The sequence below is a fragment of the Anser brachyrhynchus genome (assembly GCF_964034855.1).
Source record: "Anser brachyrhynchus genome assembly, chromosome: 2".
NCBI lineage: Eukaryota > Metazoa > Chordata > Aves > Anseriformes > Anatidae > Anser > Anser brachyrhynchus.
The window spans coordinates 47,541,300-47,562,699 of record NC_137695.1 but is presented as its reverse complement, the minus strand read 5'-3'; the positions used below and the strand labels follow the sequence as shown (position 1 = coordinate 47,562,699).

General features: G+C 42.4%; 1 long non-coding RNA gene across 1 annotated transcript; it reads right to left on the bottom strand.

The window, feature by feature from the left end:
- Nucleotides 1-969: 969 nt before the first annotated feature.
- On the bottom strand, nucleotides 970-19,969 carry LOC308189018. The gene is made up of 2 exons (XR_013945946.1): nucleotides 16,764-19,969; nucleotides 970-13,489 (listed from the first exon to the last, which is right to left on the bottom strand). It is a non-coding gene; the product is annotated as an uncharacterized lncRNA (long non-coding RNA).
- Nucleotides 19,970-21,400: the final 1,431 nt, after the last annotated feature.

Sequence of the window (21,400 nt, the reverse complement as noted above, 5' to 3'; positions counted from 1 at the left end):
ACTCAAACATTATAATCTTGCCTTGTTTTCTTGTATTCCCCCAGCTATCTGTCTGCATACATCTGTGATCTCATCTTAGATTTGAGTTTGTCTTTCTGTTCTGCATTTGTACACTACCTTATACAGCTGGGTGCTGGTCCATGACTGCTGCAACTACAAGCGACAGTAACACAAACAAATACACCAGGTTTGCACAGGACAAATTCTTTTTGGAGGCAAAGAAGTATTTCTTGTCCAGAAATCCTTCATGGTCCCTTTTGTATTGATTGTGACTCCCGAATGCTTTGGATAGGAATTGCTTACCTTTCCCCTCGTACTTAAAGTGCTGGAAATGTTTCATATTCAAATATGAGTGGCTTTTCTTGTCAACAAGAGCTCCTTTTAGAAAATGCTGCTGTTAAAAATAAAAAGGCTGTTTTTCAGGCTCTGTTTAAACACGGTGCTGTTTGGGGATCAAGCTGAGCAAAAGCTTATTCTCTCTACCCTTCTGTTTTGAAGCAGCGCACAGAGGAAGGGAATGAGCCACTGAGTTCATGTTTCCACTGGAAATGCAAAAGAGAGGGCCAGATTCATTAAGATTGTTATACTAAGTCAATATGACCTTTCCCTTTGTATTTTGCTTCCTTCGATTGACTTGAAATTGGACTAAGCAGCAAGAACTGTGCTTGAGACCTGTGAGTTTCTTCGGCAAAGATCGATGTTTCCAACTATAGGGGGATCGTTGTTCCGACAGTGATTTTTGTGTTGCCCATAAAACCTCACAGGCCATTTCATTCACCTCCTTTATAGTCAGTATTTTTCACCCCCATTAAACTAAAGAGTTGACAAAATCTTACATAATTTGGCCTTTTGGAATAAATGCAAAAATCCCTGGGCTCATGTTACAATGCCAGGTTAATAACATTGTGCTTTCCACACCTGAAGCCCAATCCTGCAAAGTGTTGAAAGTTTCATTTTCTTTTGCTTCAGTTTTTATTTTAATTGAGCTTTTTTTCTTTTTTTTTTTTTTTTTTTTGTCTCCTAGCAAAGTGAACATCCTTGATATTTCCAGGATCTGACCCTACATTTAACCAAGTCAATAACAGAAATGTTTGAAGGCTGAACATTTGACGCTATTCCTGTTGGGACTGAAGATGGTTTCCTAAATGCAGACCTGTGTTCTCTCCTTGTAACCTGGTTGTGGACTGTGTAATCTATGGCACACTTACAGTGTAATAATATGGAAAAGTCCTTGGCCAAAAAAAGCAAGCAAACAACACCAGATCTCAGCAAACCACAAGTGTGCTTCAACATCTGAGTGTGGGCAGACTCAGGAGCTGAAGACTATGCCATGCATCATGCAAAGGGCAATTTTCTGCTGATTTAAAAATGTCAACAGCAACAAAAATACACAAAAAAAAACCCACCCCAAAAACAACAACAAAAAGAACAAAAAGCCATCTAACAAATCTGATTTGACCTAAGATCTTTATGTGGCTCTGTTTAATTTATTCTTTCTTTCCTGTGTGGCCTCTACTGGCCTTCATCCCCCTACCCTTTTACCCCTGTCTTTTAAAAGCAGCCCACAGTCCTTGCTCACAGCACTACCAGCTAAAAAGACAAAACTGATGTTTTTCCCTTTTAAGACCATACTCTTCACACACATGCACACGCATAGGACTGCTGCACAGGTCAATGGGAGTATGTTATGCAGGGACTAAGATGGGGATAAAACCCTGTCTTGCTGGTGTTTTTCCTAGTCAGGTGGAAAGACAGTGTTTGCAGGACACAGCTTGCTGGCACCAAGCCAGGCTTATGCCAGCTGCTGTGAATGCATGGTAATAAGCCTATTTCTATGCGAAAGAGCTTATTGCTAATAATTTCTGTCAGCTTCTAACCTATTAGTGTTTTGCTTTCTTTTTTAAATCAGATGTTTACAACAAGTATTTTATTTTGTTGGGTTTGTTGTTGTTGTTGTTTTAATGCAGTATTTTAATGCAGTGTTAATGATTATCAGCTCCATCTGACTCATCCAGCCCAGAAAACAACTTATGTTGCTTTCTAATGATAAAAGATAAAGAAAAAATAATTAAAAAAAAAAAAACATTTTCCTTAAATAGTTGTTTTTTTCCTCCTATCTGGAATTAATATAAACAAATTTCACAGTAAGAAGCTGAACCTGCAAATACCCAAGCTATAGCCATTTGGTGCATGTCCAGTAGGCACATGCTGCTTGTAAGGGGCACCAAATGTTGGGTGAAGCAACAGGGAGTCAAGAAGACACAAGCAAAATTCTTTAGAAACTGGCAGCCCTAAACCGATGGTCTCACTGTCTGATGCAGAGGCACTGTTAAAAGAGCCATGTTTTGCCAAAGTATCCATTTTGAGCTGTTCTGGCAAGACATAATAACTAGAGGAATAGTGGGAGATCCTGTAAATGCAACCTCTGTCCCTTTTCTTGTGGTGCTGCAACTTTTTTTCTAAATAAGAGGGTGGAAAATAAGGAAAAAGAAATAAATACCTGATATCAGGCTAGTTTCCAGGTAATACATCTGTATCACAAAGAAGGCATCAGAGTTGGCGTAGGCCATCAGAGAACCCGGGGGCTAAATTGTTCATAAAGACCAAAACTTACCATGAGCTGGTCTTTCTTCCATGGCAAGGCTGAGTGGGATGGAAGAACCTGAATTTCTTGCTCATCCTATGTGTGGCTAGACAGATCTTCGCCAGCAATCTCATGCCTTTCATGAGCTCTGAATCCACATTAACATTTTAAAATAACAAGCAATAACTGTGTGAGCTTTTAGGCTTTCCAAAAGCCTATTTATAGCCTCATATACTGACAACTAAATTCTTAAGTACAATTCCTTCTTCATCTGATGTTATTAGGTAAGCGTCTGTTGGATCCCCATCCCCAAATGACACCTCCCATTACAGAGGGGCCCTCAGATAGCTGCATCACGTCTCTCTGGCTCTCCTCCAAACAAGGTTTGTAAAAGACAGATCTTTGTTCAAGTGGAAAATACCAGATTCATTTCTGGTCTGTGTGAGAGGAGAGCTGGCTTGGCTTCTCCACTCAGCCTGCCTTAAGTCCTTATCATCCCCAGCAATGTCCTATCATACAGGAAGAGAATTCTTCTGACATCTCAGCCAGTGTAGCCTATGACTGTCTCCTGAAACATCCTGTTTGGAAGGACAGTTGACAAAAGCATCTCTGATGCTCCTGTGGGGGTACCCCTGCTAAAAGAAATTTCCTTGAGTAGGGAAAGAGAAAGAAAAGATCAGAGTGGTCTTCTTAGACTCACAGACTAGGAAGCCAGACGTACTGCTGTATTTTCCAAATCTGATTCTCTTCTAGAAGGAACCTAATCTAGATTTTAAAACTGCTAAGGCAAGGGAACCCAGCAAAACCTCTGGCAGGTTCTTCTGGTAGTCAAGCATCAGCATTTTAAATGTCTAGCCTGAACTTGTCCTGCTTCTGGGTGGTGTTACACCTCTGTCTTCTGCACCACATAGTGCAATATGAAGCTCTGTTCCTTGTGGTGGCACTTATGGGCTGATCAAATCCGTCCCTCATTTTCTCTGTGATAAGTGTCGACCTTCACTATACAAGGCAAATATGGACACCTTTCTGGACCACAGATACCAGGACAGGACAAAATGGTGGCATTTTGGCTGTGCCTGAGCTACAAGGAGACAGGTGGGCTAAAGCTGTCAGTCTTCATGCATCCACATGGCAGCCTCTAGGACACCACAGCATAGGAGGTTGGTGTTCCTTGCTGGGACAGGCCAAATTCTGGTAACCCCTCCGTCCCATCAGAGCTCCTAGGAGGCAGAGGCCAGGGCACATGGCACAGCTAGTCATGTCTGAACTGGGCACAGCTGGACAGCCTACACATGCTGCCAGTAGATTCAAGTTAGATCCCCACCAGGCATCAAAAGAACCCAAGATTTCTGCTCCCTGGCAGTTCCCCAGATGTGGAGTCACACCAAATATACAGGCTGGTTTCACGTGCTGAGGCTGTAAAGCTGTTAGGATTCGCAGATGGGCTTAGGCCTTCACTGGATGAACCGGTGTCAAAATACAGCCTCTTGATCCTGAGGTTCCCTTGCTCTTGTCTTAGAGACTTACTCTTTTGGCATCTGCATCTCCTCAGGGACTGGTACTCACTGGGATATTCCCTTTGACCACAAATCTTTAATTTCTGTCATTTCTTACAAGGCCAGTCCCTGAGTCTGTAATGACCTCCTACAGTCCTAGCTTCTTTACGCCTGTATGTTGGGGTGCATTAGAAGACATGCCGTTTAGTTAACAGTAGCTCACTCTGCTCCAGTGACCTCTCATCTTCATTTAACCCCGAGTCTCTGTGTCATCCGTCGACTTTATCACAAAGGGTTTTATATTTTCTTTCAGGTCACTGATAAAAATGCTAAGTAACTCAATTGTTTTTGTCAGCAGAAAGGACCTGTGGGACTGTCCCTTGCAACTTGTGGGTTCTTAGAAAATTTGGGATTCTTATTATATCAACCACAAACTCTCCCCAAAGGTAAGCTGCCTAGGAAATGACTCCTATCGATATCCCACTGGTACACCAGAGCACAGCTCTACTGTACAGGGAGAAGAGATTTACACATATTGAATTCACTGTTATTACTTTGACAAATAGCATAATCCCTCAGAGCTAGTTCCTGCATAATCACTTCTGTATGTTTTTACTGACCTTAGAAACAGAACTAGAGATAAGAATGGTTGAGAAGATGGAAGACAGCTTACCAGACCCTCCTTTGCTCTGGGCTGATACCGGCTGACTGGAAACCCTTAAACGATGTGCTCCAACTTCCAGTGCTTTCTTCAGTTTTGTAGTAACAAGAACTCCCTTTGAAAGGCTGGGGGTAAAAGAGGGATGTGTTTTGAAGGAATGCAAAGGAAGAAAATGCATTTTAATTTTGCATAACAGTCCAAACAGATATCTGTGTCTGTTTCAGTCATGGCACAGACAGATCAGCCTGTGATGCTTTCATGCATCAGATGCTACTCAGAGAGAGTCAGGCAGGGCTGCAGCCCCAAACAGATAGAAAAAGTTTAATGATCAACTGAAATGAGAACCAACATTGTCTGGTTTAAGACATTTTAATGTCTTATCTTCAAGTGCTCAAATTAAAATAATGTTGCCTGGTCCTTCAGATTAAGCATTTCGCAGAACCGAGTTCATGTTGTGATTATGTATCTGGGAGTATCTATGACATTTACCCCCCAGCCTGTTCTGAAGAAGAATATGTCTTCGCACAGCCTTTAACAGTGTGCTGAGTGCTATCAAACAAAACCAAAGTTTGTGGAACTAACTACTCTTTATTTTCTGAGATCTTCTCCTTCTACTCCTTTCAAACATGGGATTTGTATTTGTCTGGATTTCTGAATTCTCGGAGAAAGTGAAGCCACATAGGTGCGATCTGCATTTTCCATTAAAGGCAAGGATTGCTAGCTGCATTGTGTACAGCTAACAATGCCAGTGAAGTTTTAGCTAATGAAGCTGTGATAGTATCAAATGCATTTTGGGGTTTTGTTTGAGAGGAATATAATGGAACTGACTGAAGGCTCTGCATACATTAAATCCCATTCATGTGTTAGCAATATGAATTCTGTGGGGTGCTGCTTCTTCAGGCTTAGTCTTGTAAAAGCTATTGTAACATTTCCAAGGGTTGCAGCATGAAGAAATCTGAGCACTTGCATTTACCAGAGTCTGTCAACAAGTTAGCTGAAAAAACAAGAACCAGGTTCTCAGAAGAGATTGATTTATTTATTACCATAGCACATAACATGCCCATATAATATACAGGGCACACACTCAAGACTTTTCTGCTAAAAATGAGATTCAGTAACAACCTACACTTCATTTTTCACACTCCAGCATATGCGTACCAACATGCAACTTTATGACTTTGAGAGTCATAAAACCTGGATAACATGTTTGACTTTTTTTTGAATGTCTCTATGTGCTTCCCAGTATGTACAATGCCTGTTCCAATACCTAAATGCTAGCAGACATGGCAGAGCAAGGAGAAACCATTGAGATGTCTTATGCTCCCCATAAAAAGTTTGTTAAATAACATAGTGTTATTCACACTCTTTGGAGACCACCCAGATATTTCCAGTGCTGTCATATACATACCACTGTCATTTTTGCAACATATATGCAAACACGTTAAGACTGAGTAAAACTGAACTGTAATTGTTAAAGGCCACAGACCAGAATACACTGTATTCCTTTGTTTATTAACTCAAAGAAATCCTAGCCTGACTAAACATTATTTTTTTTCCCCAGTGGTTTCCCCATGATTAGCGCTTCAGTGAGATTCTACTATAATTTAATTTATTATAAGCAATGTCATTTTATCAGTAGCATGCCACATGTATTGCCTGTGCATTTTCTTAAAGTGTAATTAACCTTCAATATCACATGGGTTAGTTAGTGTTGAAGGCTTGAGTGTTGGGGTTGTTTTAACTTGTGTTTTCTTTTAACACCAACCTTTTCAAATTCCCTCCTAGATAATGGGATACGACTCTTAAATGGAAGATATAGCTTTCAAAACGGTTCAACATAATAAGAGATAAAACAACTGAGGAACTGAAAAAGCAAATAGTGCCTCTGACTTAAAAGGAAAACAACTATCAGTGCCCCTAGCAATTGTCTAATTTGGAGACATTTGAAAAAGACAGGTCTTAAGAGAAAAAAAAAAAAGACCTAAACCAAACACTACCACTTCAGAGTGGTGAATTTCAGCTGGTGTGAAGGCAGAAGGGTGCAGATAAATGCTATCTGATGTAAAGCTTCCCAGCCCAACATTAACCCATCAGCATTTTCGAGCGTAAATTTGAAGAGGATAGATGAGTTGAGCTGGACCAGTGCTCTACTTTGCGTGGCTGTGGCCACTTTGGTCCCACATTACCAACCCCAATGGGAAGAACCAGCTGATACTGGGGGAAGAACAGTTCTTGGGGTTGCAAAAGAAAGCTGGGGTGTGCCTGGTTCTGAACTGTGCTCTGGCCACATCGGCCACCTGGTTCACAAAGCTCACGGTGTAGCCTGAGCTCTGCCATGAGCTGTCATGCCTTAGTAGGTCCAGAGGACCCAACCCATGGTGGTTATGAACCTTCACCAGCCCCAGGAGTCATCACCAGGAAATGCTGCATCTCTGAAAATAAGATGTGGTGTGTGGTGGTTTTGTTTCATTTTGTTTTGTTCTGGGGGGGAGGGCATTTGCTAAAGAGCTCTAAAGAGTCTTGAGCATGTAACAGAAATAGGTATGGTCTCTGCATCTTGTTCCCAGCTCTCCTGATCATACAACATTACAACATTCAGTGCTTTTTCAGTTTTGTGTTTTGTTTAGTATTACCCTTTTAAAAGAAAGGTGGCCAGATCTTTTGGTGGTAGAAATACCTGGAAACCATCATCTTAGCATACCCCAAATGCTCAGATTACAGAAAGAAGAAACACAAGTGTATTTATTTGTTGTTGTTGTTGTTGTTGTTTTTAATCTTATGAATTTAAAGCAAATCCACTGACCATTTGAAACCTCAGCCCTGAAATGTGAAGGCTCAGGGCTGCCACTGCTATTAGCATATGTGCTGAAGAGTTTCAGCTGATAAAGTTGTGCGTGGTGTGCTATCTGGTCTGCTCTCTCAAGGGAAAGTCAGGCTCGGGAGATGAGGTTCGACTTCATTTACTCCATGTGACCTTAGACTGCTGCTTAAAACAGTCTGCTCTTTGTTTCTCTTACTGTCAAACAAAGACAATGATTCTTACCCATTCTTAGGACAGTGGTTTGAAATTTATAAATGAAAATATTATTTATAATAAAGAGGTTCCCAGACAAGGAAAATGAATGATTTCCATAAATGCAATATATTTCTTCCTTGCATCATTCCAGTCCGGAATGTCATGTCTAGTTTCTGGCACTCACACATGCTGAGGATGGGTGTGAGAGGCAAATACTCATAAACATTTTGTATACATTACATAAATACTCATAAACATTTTGTATACAGTCCATCTCTATAGCAGGCCTCTGTGTATAATTTTCTGTATATACAGGTGTGTGTGTGTGTGTGTGTGTGTGTGTAATAAATACTGAAAAAACCACTCGGTGTGAATGTGGACCTTTCCCATCTCACATTTATGGGGCTGACTGCCTTTGCAGAACTCAGAAAACAAAGCTGGTCACTTTAAAAAGTGAAAAACTCAGCCTGCTGCTTAGTGAAATATATACATTAAAACGTTACCAGTTAAAGGGGTGATGTAAGGATTGTCACAGGATGATCTCATGCCAAAGTGCTTACCTTAATGCAATATTAAATGAAGGTTCGGTCTGCATAATTTTGGTTTCTGTCCAAATAGTAATGAAAATTCCCAGGAGGCCTCTTTGAAGGAGTGATCGGATGCCCAGGAAGATCTGGGGAAAAGCTCTCTCTGCTTCCATAATAGCCCATTACACCAGACAGCGGTGTCTCTGTGGAAGAGTTTAATATCCAAGATGCCAAGAGATCATTGTGTGGGGATTGCAACAAGAGCAATGGGAGAAACACACTAGAGGACACACTCTCAAAACTCAGACACCTGCAAGGCACTGCTAAATACACCAAATGGGGAGCTGAGCCAACTCACAGCCCCTATATGTATTTTATAACAATGTCTGCAGTGTGTGGAGAGCCATTTACTTGAAATCAGTAGAGATCTAATGACCTATAAAGGGAATATACAATATTCTCCCAAAATGCAGAAGGTGCTAACAAAGTTTGCTTGGGCACTGGAGAAGTGATGGAGTCCTGGGGGAGGCAATGAGCATCCTGTGATGGGGTCTGGTACTGCAACCGGACTGGGGGGGTCAGAGCAGGATCCCTACTGGGCCAGTACCTGCTGTCACTGTTGAATGTCTGCAGTATTAAAAACTGATTTCTTGTTTATGCTGTGTCATGTTTCACTGCCCCAGACAGGCAGAGGTGGGACTACAAGGTATTTTGCACTGGAGTCATTATGAGACCCTGAAGCGTACTTCAGGAATTGTTGGGTCTTTGACCGAATAATACATTAGACAGTCATGCCTTTTTATTACCAGGGTGTTTTGTAACTCCTTATCTCTTGTTAGTTTCTTAGTCAGTGCAAGTAGAAAGAGAGACCCACTAAGCCAGCTAGTCTATCTTTTGTCCTGTGAAGGCTTGCTGTCTTGAGTACTGCTGCATGTGTTTTGCAAGTGTAGTTTTAAGCATATCAAGAGATGCATCACTTCATTTATGAGAGTAATCGATACCCTAACAGACCTGTCAATAAATTTTCATTTTCTTTTACACTTCTGCCTTTAAAAATATAATTGTATTGCTAGTTAGGCCCACTGGTGTTAATAATCCTTCCAACATACATAGATGTCTGTTGGAACTTTCCCTGTTCACTGCTTAGCCAATATTTATATCTTTAGGGCCAGACTTTTACACACTTGCCCATAATATTTTGCTTTGTAAGTAGGCCTGTTCAGGTACAGGGGACAAGGATGGCATAAGAACTAAGCTACTCTACAGGAATAAAAGGTGCCCCAATCCACCCCTAAACTATTTTAATCTTTCCTTAAAAGTCAGCCCAGACAACTCCTCAGACACTATTGTTGCTCTCCACTGAACCTGCCCTTTTAGATGCTAATCATGTACCCAGGAGTGAATTTAGTATTCCTAGTGTGGTCACACCAAAGCCGCATGGAGTGGAACCTTTTCTTCCCTTTTCCAGGAGGTGATGTCTTTGAATGTGCAGACAAAAATTTCCCTTTCTCTCCATTTTTTATTTTTTTTTGGCTCAGTCACATTTAATTCACTCTCTACTATCACCCTCAGGCTTCTTTCAGCATTACTTTCCTCATTTTCCCTTCTGAAGAATAACTGAGTTTTGGATTATTTTCCCTAGATGTCTGGGCTTGAATTTCTTCAAGTTGAGAGTCTTTCTGTTATTTCCTCCCCACAGGTCATATCATGTCATCAGCTATTAAGCACAATTCTAAATGTGGATCATAAGTTATGGATTTCATTTTCATTGATTTTCAAGGAGGAGGAAGGAATTGACAATTACCAACATGTCTAAATTTAAATTCCATCCCTCTGCTATCAGCAGCAGAAATAATGGGAATTTTATTCCTTACAGCTTAATGTACAATAAGTTCTTTCAGATCACATATTTTCACAAATATTTACAGTTTAGAAATTGAAAATCTTCTCCTTAATAATCCAGAAAAGAGATCCTTTAAGCCTTTATTCATAGACAAGAGGTAGAAAATGGCATATTTAGGGTGTACAGTAATTAAGTCTCAAGGAAAACAAGTATGGGAGTATTCTTTATGATGTCTGTAGGATTGACTAGGGACAAAACTGAAAAACTGTAGTCTGGTAATTACAATTCATTATCAATTCAGGAGACTATGTGACTATGGTATATGTAATGTATTTTAAACTAAATTTACTGCTGACGTAAACTGAAAAATGAATCGAATTATACATTTTCTGATGGGTGAAGCAATTCTGTCCAATTCTTGCAAAAGATGAAATAAAGTACACGGATGTTGCTGGTTACAAAAGTACTGCAGAAAAAGGAAGTGTCTGCCACACAGGGAAGAATTCTCCACTCATTTATACCTACAGGGAAAATTCATTAAAGTTGCCCTTGTACATCTGAACACAGCTTGCTGCTTTGCCTGGATATATTGAAACACAAATAATCCAGGTTTCAGCTCCATTACAGAAGACAGAGATGTTTCTGGCACCAAAGTTTCTTCTACTTCAGATTAATTCACTATATTGGATTGCCTTTCCTCACGTAATCAAACTGATACATGTCCTAATTTCCTATGCAAAGGCATTATATGAAGATGGAAGGATGTAAATTCACTTGAAGGAGACAACTGAATTAGCAGCAAGCAAACCACACCGTGACTGCTTATAATCTCTATGCACACATCACCCGTTAAGGAGCATTCCACAGCATTAATAATCAAATGTTAAAAGAAAAAGCTAGAGAAGCTATGGGGTATTTGACATGGTCAATTGATGTCAGTTCTGCTCAAGCATTTGGTGAAATAAACATTTATCCTCTGGTGGATGGTGCTGTTAATTACTTGGCATTCCAGTGCAGAAATAACAGAAAAATCTAGAGTTTGCAGGGAAATTGCATAGCTACACATAAATTATGCTAGATGTTGGTAAATTTTGGGTGAAAACTTATGACACAGATGTACATTCCTTCCTTTTCCAGGGGTAGCCACAAGACAGTATTACCCAGGTTGACAGGACAGTTAGGTTTAAGAGTTTTCATTGTTCAGGACAATTCACATTTCTTCATTTATCCAGCCCATCTCACACCTCCATCCTCACACAAGTGCAAGACTACATGTGTATGGATACCTTCAGACTTGTTTTTCACTAATGGCATCTTCAGTGTTTCATGGGGTGTCCCCATGTCCTCAGCCAAGTGCTCCATTAGGTTCCAGTCCACTGTGACGGAATTGAGTTTGGCTGGACCTGGACTGACCACGGTCTGTCCAAACCCAACTCATGTCCAATTCAAGCCCAAGTAGGGTGGAGAGCTGCTCCCTTGTCCACTTTCCTCCCCAACATTTTTTTCTATAGAGAAGGCCTCACACGGATATCTGGGTAAAGGTTTAAGCTAGACCCAGTTCCAAAAATGAATTTACTTTTCTTTTTCTCTAAGTACAGTCAGAGTCTGAGATGATGAAACACTGTGGGAATGTTATTGTGGGAACAATCTGTTATATCACTCCAAAAATTGCAGTTCCTGGCTTAATTAGCTCATGTGGTTTGAGATATATAACACTGACCATTACAGAAAGCCTGATAATAAAGGGTAATGATACAGCAAAAACCTTTTAAATTAACACAACAAATGCGAAGCTAATGCAGAATCAGACTCGCTAGGATGCTGTGTCTCATTTTTAAGAAAATTCTCCCAGAGATGGGAGGTACTCGAGTCTGTCCTTTAATTTGCCCTACTTTGTCTGTTTCTTGCTCTTTCATATGCTAAATTCCACTCCTTTCCAGGAATATAGACAATTTTGCATATTCAAAACTTTTGGAAAAGTATCCAAATCTTTTGATATTTATCCAAGCCAGATCTAACACGGAAGTTTCCATGCAGTGATGAACCTAATAATCAATAGAGCTAAGTAATAATTAACAGCAATAATAAAAGTACATTGTAATAATAAAACTATAATAATGGAATAAAAATCCAAGGTTGATTTAGGGAAATGGAAAGAACGTTTAAAATCCAAATAAGAGATCACTGCTATGATGTTTTAGTTCGTAGCAGAAGCACTCTGTATCATTCTGGCTTAGAGGTATGGCTGTAGGTAGTATGAGGTATGGCTTCAAAAGGTACGTCAGTGTCATTGTAAGATGTGATTTTGGACCATAAAAAAGAAACATTTGACCTGAGTTTACATTGTTTAAAGCAGTTGCCATAACACTCCTTAAAGAGCAAGCCTGGTGCTTGCAAATGCAGGGGTGTGCTGCCGTGGATGTCATGGATGGTTGAGGACCTGGAAGAGCATGGGAGCAGGCTCAGACAGAGGATGGGGACCACCACATCTTAGCTTGAACCATCTGAGGAGTGGGAGCCGCCAAGATGGCCTGGGCAGCACATCTTGCAGGACAAGGAAATCAGCCTCTGGATGTGATCTTCACTGGATTTGGCTTTGTCTTCAGTGGTTGGTGCTGTGGCAAGAAGCCACATGGCTCACAGCAGAGCTCTGGGAGCCTGGCCCAACAAGGGGGCTTGGCTGGACACCCAGGACATCCAGGAGGATGGGGAGGCTATCTGTTGGGTACTGATGTGGAGCCCAGATCACATGCTTATTTATCACTAAGTGGCAGCGGGTGGTGTATTCGCTTGCCTCTTATACATTGTTTTGTTCCCCTACCTGACTTTGGCACTAGATGATTACCCCTCTGGGACAGAAGCAGTAGTGGGGAGCATGTACCCACAGCTCGGTCTGTGCCTCATTGCGTGTGTGTTCAAGCCACTAAAAGGGAGGGTTAGTGTTAAGATACTAGACTTTGCAGTGCCTAAATTACAATGGCTGAGGCTCAGACACCAGTTCCCTGCTGTTGACTTTGTTGTCAGGAGCTCGTAGGCCTGCAGACGGGTGGTAACAAACAGCTGGGAGGCAATAACAACATTTACTCAATGAATGTGAATGAGAGCCCTACTTTATTTAAAGTTGCTGTCTGCTGACATCAGTATAATGCCACAAGGCAGTGACTGCTGCAGAGGTTTCAGATCTGATCTGGGGAAGTGGAGCTTGCACAGGCACATCTTTCAGTCCACGCTGAGATATTGTTGGGGTTTAACCTCTGCTGGCAAGGGAGTGCCTTACAGGCTCAGGGCCCTGAATCTCATCAGCTCTGTTCTTCAGTTTTTCTCTTCAGTATCTTGGGACCATGAGCTGGTCAAAATGTCAACTGGCAAAAATAAGGGCAAGATTTGGTTCATTAGTTAAAAGAAATCTGTGAAGGACTTTGTGATTTACCAGTGTTTTTAGTGCAGTGTGTAAGACTTGTTAGTTCAGTACTGCTCTCTGGCTACTTTCCCTGTTAATACTTTGACCTCCAAGAAGGCAATGGTGCAAAGGATTTTAAGCACAAGCTCAAATTTCAAGGCAATCCAAGGGAGCTAAGAAAATGCTTAAATGTTTCCACAAATGTGTGGTCTGGCATCATCCTACAGCCTCAATTTTATTGACATAGTGTGATGGGAGGCAGATTGTATTTGTTCTTATGCAGTGTGCATGAGAAAAAGCTTAATTTTGAAAATAGGACTGTTAGCAATGTGGATGTGGTCCCAGAGTTACCTGGAGATGGGAACTTACAAAGTGAATGCATTAAAAATAATTTCTGTGACAATCAATTGCCCTTCAGAGTAGAAAGCTTACTTAATTATTAAAAGACATGGTAGCTAGCAGTAGCAGAAAATAGATATACATGCATATAACATGGTCATGAGCCACATAATTTATATCTCTGATGTTTGGAAAGATTGGGGGTGTTCAGCTCGGAGACTTTGGACTGTCTACCTGCGATATTGGTGGAGTCTCTTCCTCAGTGCTGTGAAAGCCATTTCTTGGCTTTGGGCTAGGGATATACCTAGGGGTAGACCATAATCTCATGGGGACGGGATAAGGCTTCTGAACATGGAGAAAAAGCTGTGCTATTTTATACCCACTGTCACAGCTCACATGAAACCTTCATTCAGTGAGGCACTTTGGTTTTAGAGAGGCTTCTTTCCTTGCTACACCAACCCCTACCTCGTTCAGCACCCGTACTATAATACTGTAACCAGAGGAGCAGTTTCTGAGTAGGTTTAGTGCTCTGTGCATTCTGCCAGACAGCCAAATATTTTGTCTGGCTGCATGGTAAATAAAAATCAGAAGTATACCAAGCAAAGAAAAGTGTGTGTGTCTCCAAAAGGATTATTTGTAAGTCTGTAACAGATCTTCATGTTGACTATTCTCTATAAATTTAAGACCATAAGTCCTGAAATACTAAAAGGTTCCAGTTTCCCCAATAACATGAGTCAGTTAAAATGATTCAATGAGTTTGTCTTCCTTTAGCCAGCTGCAAACTTCAAGAAGAAAACGATCAGAATTCCTCTGATCATGTAATGGAGTGGCTAAATACAGGTATACGTTTATTAGTTTAGGAATCCATTTCTTGCATATTTAAAACCATTATTTCTGCAGATATCTGAAGTCTTTCTTGACATTTCTCCACTTTGTGCAACCACCTGAGCTGGGCTGGGGTGAAGTTGCCCTGCGCGTGTTTGTGCCGTGTTGGCAGAACTGTATGAAGTGTCCAAAGCAAGCACACTTCTTTTCTGGCTTGTGTTTCATTACCTTTCTGAGCTGACCTTCTGGAGGCGTCTGTTTAAGTGAACTGAAGCCAATGAAGCACAAGGCAGCAGGCTGAAATTCTTGGTTTAATTGAGCTGTCATGCCAAGTACATGGAAAGCCTGGTGACAATGACGGCGTGCTGTGCCGTGGTTTGGAGGGTTAGCTGTTTCACCAGCGTCAGGCACGCCGGGCCCAGATGAACTCAGTGAACTTGAGGTAGAGAGCCAACCCATATGTGAGCAATAGGATGCGGAGGTTTTGCTGCGCAGGATGCATCCAGCTGGCTGCCGCGTGCCCCATACATCTAACGCATCCCACAGCTGAGTGACTGCTCATACACAACTGAAGTGTGACTGTGTAGCAGTAATTTTCCCAGAAAAAAAAGTGGTACCTCCTACCCGAAACCGTGTGTGTGTGTGGGGAGCGGGGGTGGTAGGTTCCCATTAAAAGGGAGCGTGTATCACCCAAAGGCAGAGGCTTGGCAGACCTCCAGATGCCAAGACTCAGAAGTTACAAACCAAATTCAGCTAGAGCCCCAGGGGAACTCTTTTTGAGAAAACAGTGAACAATCAGACCCAAATCCCAAGAAGACTGTTACCCCTCTGGATGCAAACCAAGGAAAATGTTCGCACCAGCTCTTCTGCATAAAACCAGGGTTTTGGTGTTATTCTACTGGCAGTGCACATGGTTGCCTGGGTGGAAAAGTAGATGAAGAAGGAGCTCTGCATCTTTGTTCTCTCATGCAAGTTTTGTTTCCAGAACTGCTGTGGTAATACGAACATCTTAAAATCTCTGCAGAAACCAAGGAATATATAGGGAGAAATTAACCACAGCTGTGCCTAGTAAACAGTATTTAATAACATCTCTATAAGACTCCATGAACCGGGGTCTTTTTATAAGTGATGCTGCATCCACGTATGGGACTAATTTGGAGAAACATGTGGGACACATGTGACTGCCCAGCACTTGCGATAGACTTCGTAGATTTTATTATCTCCTGCATGTTCCTGACATCTACTTTTCTTCCCTTAAGCTTCTTATGCTTTTCATTGCATACACACGTACACCTTCCAAGACTGAAGTGCTATTTCAGCTGAAGTTAGCAGCAGTTTTGCCAATGACTTTCATGAGACTGAAATTTCATACCTGTTGTATAACTCTGTAGACTCTACCACTTTGATATATTGGAAAATGAGCAACATTTACCGTCTCTGAGAACTAAGGCTTCCACCTTTTCTAAGTATGGTTAGCATGCAGGCTGTAATTAAAAAATAATAATAAAAAAAATAGCATGATGCAATGATCACCAAAGAAGCATTTGTTTATTTTGCCTACAGTGCAGATTGGCCATTTCAATATTGGTCTATCTATAATTACATTAATATAAATACATCTGGAGTGTCTGTGCATTATCCAGCTGAGGGCTACACTTGAGTCTTAGCAGAGCCAGAGGGATGAACCTAATTTGTTTAACACAGATCAGTCAGATTGCAACTGGCCTTGTAGTACAAAGGTGATGACCAGAGATGCCAAAAAGAGATAGCCACCTATAGAGGTGGATCAGATGGGACCTTTTGCATGGGGCTTTGTGGTGCACCGATGACATGTGTGCCTTAAGGGTGACCCACAGAAGAAAAGTAGAAGAAAAGTGAGCCCATGACCTTTTGGTTCTTTTTGGACCTATGAACAGAGAAGTCCAAAAGGACTGCAGTTGGTCTTTCTTATCTCCATTTTATATTATATTAGAAATATGCAAATAATTAGACCCTGAGCTGGCTTGATTTGTTGTTTTTTTGTTTTGTCTGGAGGCCTTCCTGGAGAAATTCTGGATTTAGAGCTTTCTCACCTTTCTGAAGCCCGTGGTGTGCCTGGGCAGGGCATGATGGTAGGGCATACTCCCATAAGCAGCAGTGTGCTTCTGGCCCTGTGCATGGGTGGAACAAGTCAAGCCGGTAAAGCACAGCCCTGCTGGTGTGCCTGGCGTGGATGGAGGTCGGCTCTCCGACCGGTTTCATGTCCCTGATGGACATTGATGAGTCAACAAAGCTCTCAGCTGGACCTGGCCACAGTTGTTTCACTGCTCTCCTGCAAGGCATTTGGGTTACACAGGTAATGACAAAACCAAAAGAGGCAACAAATGAAATGCTCTGACTAAGAAATCCCTGCTCCTAACCATGATTACTTGCACTTCCCTACCTGTCTCCCCGTGACATATAATGTCAGTGCTCTCATGTCCACAACTCAAGGTTTATAATGAAAGCAAAAAAAAAAAAAAAAAGGAAACCTGCAAATATATATAAACCTTAAATATTGTAAATTATTATATTGTAAAATGGAAAAATAGGCAAAAGCATATTGCATCTCTTCTCTTCTTGCTTATTTAACAGTACTGGGGGAAAGAAGCTTTAACATACACTGGGACTATCCATGTTCTAGGCACCAATTCAGACCCCAATGGCACATTTTGTTCTGACACCAGTGGGGTCCCAGTTCTGCAGGAGAGGCTGTTTTTCTCACTCCTACCACCACCAGTGACGCTGCTAACCCTTGCAGCACCATTGCCCTTGCTCACCCGCTGCTCATGGTCCCGATCCACTGCCCTTCCTTCAGTTCTGCTGCTACTGCAGTACTCCAGGACCAAGCAGGGCCTGGCACGGGTGAAGCCTCCCTGCTAGCAGTAACACAGCAAGGAGAGGCATGAAGGAAAGAAGTATTCTCAAGTGGAGTCAGCACATCCTTCTGGCTCAGCCTCCCACTGCACAGACCATTGCTGGAGGGTGGGATCGAGTGCTCAAACAGGGCAGAGGGGTCGGGCTGCTCCAGATACAGCCCGGAGAAGAAATCCCAAGGAGACCGCAGCCGCAGCCATCTCAGAAAGCGGCACGTGAAGACAGGCAGCCTCACCGACCAGGAGCACTGCTCATTGCCACATGGAGCTGTTTTGGGGTCAGTTTTCACATAGTTTTCCCTATGGCAGTAGCAGCAAATGCTTTCTGAGCACTGAGGTGCTGCGGCCTTGGCTTCTGCCTCCTCCTTGGTGAAAACACTAATGTGCGACCTGTGGTCTACAGAGGAACAGGCAATTTTAGGTCAATACAGGGGAAAAACATGGCAGAGTCTAACTTTCCTTACCGTACTGCTCGTGTCTTCTGCAGCAGTGAAGGAAGAAAAAGCTCAGCACAGCACTGAAGCTGCTTTTGTCTCAGCGCAGCACTGGCTGCATCTGTTTGAAAGGCTCACATTGTATCACTGTGCTTTGTTATCAGGTTTCCCATGGTGGTCAGTGTTACATATCTTACATTGTTTGAGCTAATTAAGCCGGGGAATCAGGGAAAACACATTTCCGGTGGGGATTTATTGCCAAAAGATATTTCAGCTGAAGGGGGAAAAAAGGAAATCTCCCTTTACGTCCAGCATTCCAGAGCCGTTTCATAATATTCGGCATTCGTTTTAGTGGAAATAAGCTGACAACCATGTCAAGGAGTGTGAACTTGAGAAGTTTTGCTCTGTTCTGTGGAGTTTAAAAGTACTATAAAGAAAGTAGGGGACCTGTGTAGCTGCAAAAATACACTGTCTGCTTGGTTGGACACAGAGTTAGATATGTTTGTTAATAATCTATGTGCATGTGACCATGTTGCTTCCCAGGTGCTTTGTGCTGCTGCATTACTTGCACACACTTTGGGGTTTCTTTACAGGAGGAAAAAAAGTGGCAGGAAAAAAAGCGTTCAGTGGCATGCATTGAGGATGCTGGCAGAGACAGAGGGTTTGCAGTGGTCTGCATCCCACACAGCCATCCACACCAGCATGTGGGGGTGCTGACAGCACCCAGCTGCAGGTCGTGCTGCCCATGCCCACGTTGCACCACTGCTCCTAGCCTCCCAAGTGTGCTGTGGGGACATAGGGCAGGAGGCAGTCCCAACGCCTCGCCCAGCCGCTACCTGGCTGCTTTCCTAAAGCGAGTCAGTGTGAAGTTGAAAAGGTCTGCCTTCCCCTTCCTGTAAGCTCTTGGTGTCCCGTGCCAGCATTTCTGTCCTGGCCTGCTGAACCGTTGGAATACTCACATACCCCTGCCTGGCGGTCACCAGCCCTCTCTGCCCAAAAGCTAGCTCTCCTTCCCCCAGAATGGCATTTTTGCACTACCTCTGCTACCAGCTTGTGATTTGCAAGGCTCCAACTCAAGATTTGAAGAGCATCTTTGCAAATACACGTATTTGTTTTTCACAGTATTGTCAAGGTCATGCCAAGCTGTCAGGAGATTTAAGCTCACAGGATGAACCCCACGTTCATGCCTGGCCCATCAGTCCTGTATCACACTTACCAGGACCGTCAGCTGCCTCTCAAGTGCTGTCTGTGTGATAAAGCCTTGACTGCGACACGGTTGTCAGCCCAGCCAAAAAGGGAAACTTAGCTCTTACGTATGGGATGTAGTATATAGGCTCATTGCTGGGAAGTCATTGCCTGTGAATGCCCAGTCCCTGGAAATGTTCCAGGCCAGGCTGGATGGGGCTTTGGGCAACCTGGTGTAGTGGGAGGTGTCCCTGCCCATGGCAGGGGGGTTGGAACGAGGTCATCTTTAAGGCCTCTTCCAACCCAAACCATTGTGTAATTCTATGATTCTATAAAATCCTGTGTGTGAACAAGGCCTATTTTTCCTTCCAAATAACATTAATAATCACAGTAGATGGGATTGATGATGATGATGATGACAATGATGATGATGACAACAATAGTGATGACAATGACAATTTCTTCATTTTCAGCAGTAGTTCTAAAAGGATGCTAACTTGCTGAAAGCAGTAAGGTTGATTATCCTCTGTCTTCCAAGGGAAACCTGAGCAACTGGGGAGTGCTGTTGGCTATTGAAGATACCCAGTGTTTAGGTGAGAAGGTCCTGTTTTTAGCTTTGTGTAACTTCCATCAAGCTTTGGCTGTTCGGTGTGAAATTGTCTTTGTAGATGTCTTCTGAAGGATGGCTTGTTGTTTTCTTTTCATTGCTAGTTTCAGCTGAAACATTTCAGTTCTCTTAAACATAAGGAAAAAAAAAAAAAAAGGTTTTCACCCACGAAAAAAGAAAAGGCTGGCAACTTTATCTTTAGAAAGCATCGGCACTACTCCTTGTTTGAAGCAGGGACTGAAAGTCTGATGTCACTATGCTGTCAATGAAAACATACCCAATTTTTAGACATCTGGAAAGTTGCAGTTTGCACAAGCTCACCACAGATGAGCATGTTTTAACCAAACTCCCCTCATACTTGGCTTGTTGCGAGCATGCTACAGTGCAAACAGCCATTTCTATCAGTTAATCCTTTAGGTCCGGTGAGAAGAGTTTTGGATAGAAGAGTCCAGCTTTGTTGCTGACACATACGGGTGTCGGTGCGAAGCTGAATGATAACGCTTCACTCTTTCTGCATTACTATTATTATTATTTGAAAATAGGAAATGACATGCCAAAGCTGTTAAAAAGGTTGTGTTGAGACAGCAAAATCATACTGAAAGTCAAACAGAAAGAATTCCACAATTAAGGTTTCTTTGTAATGCTATGCCAGTCCCTTTGTGCAGGTTTTATTATTATGGTACATCTTTAATTAAATGATGGTGGTAATTTTTTTCCCTAAGTCCCCATCCTCATGTAGTGCACAGGATGATTCTGCTGTAAAAATTAATGAAGACTGTATTATGAAGAAAGCCCGCGGCAGTAGGGTCCTCACCCCAAGAGCTCCTGTAGCTGAAAGACATGTAGCACATATGGCAGCGGGTTACAAGAAGAGAGAGGATTACATGGTGCCTTAGGAATTTGACTACTGGATGGCATACCTCCTCCTGCCACTGCATCCACATGTGATGCTGACCAAGCCAGGTAAAGCAGGTTTTTCACTGGTGGATGCTAAATGCAGACCTGTCACTTCCAGTGCGCCTGCCTCAGCACCCAGAGCTTCCATCGAGGGAAACATTGCACTTGCAGACTTATAGGCTTGGCCAACAAAGCAGGCCAGAGCTCCCTGCTCATTTCCCCGTGTTTTCCTGAAAGTAAATGAACCGGGCTGAGGTGCAGAGTGGATCAATACCAAGCTCACATTCACATTAAGTACAAGCGTAACCAGTGTTTGTTGGCAGAAACCTGCCTTAGTGCATGCAGTAAACTCTGGGAGGGAAAGGGGTGCAGAGGAAGGTGGTGAGGAGCTGGCTGCAGTGCTTCTCTCTTCAGTTTAACTGCAAAAACAATCACATTGATAGGCCCCTCGAGTGAGCTGCTGAGCTGATGGAAAACAGGAGGCCGAGCCATCTGAAGGTGCTGCTGGAGATGGGGAGGAAGAAGAGTGAGACTTAAGCAGCACAAAGACTGTGAAGCCAAGCCCCTGATTAAAAAATAAATAAATAAATAAATAAATGAGCTGGTCATCTTGTGTTAACTCCTTTCCACTGTGAGGAAAGGCAAGGGAAGGGCAAGCAGAAGGAGCGGAAAAGAACCAAATATTTTCTTTT